The sequence below is a fragment of the Egretta garzetta genome, unplaced genomic scaffold (genome assembly GCF_000687185.1).
Source record: "Egretta garzetta isolate BGI_Z169 unplaced genomic scaffold, ASM68718v1 scaffold207, whole genome shotgun sequence".
Classification (NCBI taxonomy): Eukaryota; Metazoa; Chordata; class Aves; order Pelecaniformes; family Ardeidae; genus Egretta; species Egretta garzetta.
In genome coordinates this window covers 513,484-514,378 of record NW_009260185.1, presented here as the reverse complement: position 1 = coordinate 514,378, position 895 = coordinate 513,484, and the positions used below count along the sequence as shown (strand labels likewise).

General features: G+C 55.9%; 1 protein-coding gene across 1 annotated transcript in view; it reads right to left on the bottom strand.

Annotated features, from left to right (window-relative positions):
* The window catches only part of ST3GAL4 (ST3 beta-galactoside alpha-2,3-sialyltransferase 4), an 18,268-nt gene that overhangs the window by 16,196 nt on the left and 1,177 nt on the right, over positions 1-895 (bottom strand). The gene's annotated exons all lie outside the window — the stretch shown is intronic.

The following is an 895-nucleotide window of genomic DNA, read 5'->3' as shown; positions in this document are numbered from 1 at the left end:
CCGAGGCCGGGCTGACTCAGCCCGGCGGGATATCGGGATGCCGAATCCGTCCGGGAAAACTTTGGTGAGGCTGCCGGCGAGCTGGGGGAGACATTTTGCAAAGGGAAGAGCCGAAGCAGGGAACGGCATCTGGAAGCGATCGGAGGCAAGGAGCCTCTCCCAGGCGCAGTGGGGAATTCCAACGGCGTGAGCTCAGGTTAAAGCCTCCTTCGCAGACCCAGGATTAAAGAAAAAACCAAACAAGCTTCAGCGCATATATTTTTAAACCTGCAAATAACGAAGGAAAGGAAGCCAGCTCCCTGCTCGGTCCTACCTGAACACGGCTTTGTGATTGAGGTTGATTCTGGTTGGCAATAAAAACACGCCCAAAAAAACCCAAAAAAGAGGAGAAATCTCTCCATAGATTTGTTGGTATCGCTTTGCAGGCGTGGCGTCGGGAGGAGAGTCCTCCTCCGGCACTGCGATGTCTAAATCCACCTCGCTTGCATCACGATGCACCCCTGCACCATCCATCCCAGGGCACCGCTGTATCCCACCTCCGAGCATCCCTCACCAGCACGGGCTGCATCCCACAATGGTCCTTGGGCGGCAGCGGCTCAGCAAACCTGGGAGCATCCCAGCATCCTCGGGATGGCATTGATGAGCCGAAGGAGGATGCCATCGATGAGCCAAAGGAGGACGCCAACGCCATAAGCCGATGGAGGACGCCATGGATGAACTGATGGAGGACACCATGAGCCAATGGAGGACACCATGGATGAGCCAATGGAGGACACCATGGATGAGCCAATGGAGGACGCCATGAGCCAATGGAGGATGCCATGGATGAACTGATGGAGGATGCCATGGATGAACTGATGGAGGACGCCATGGATGAACTGATGGAGGACGCCAT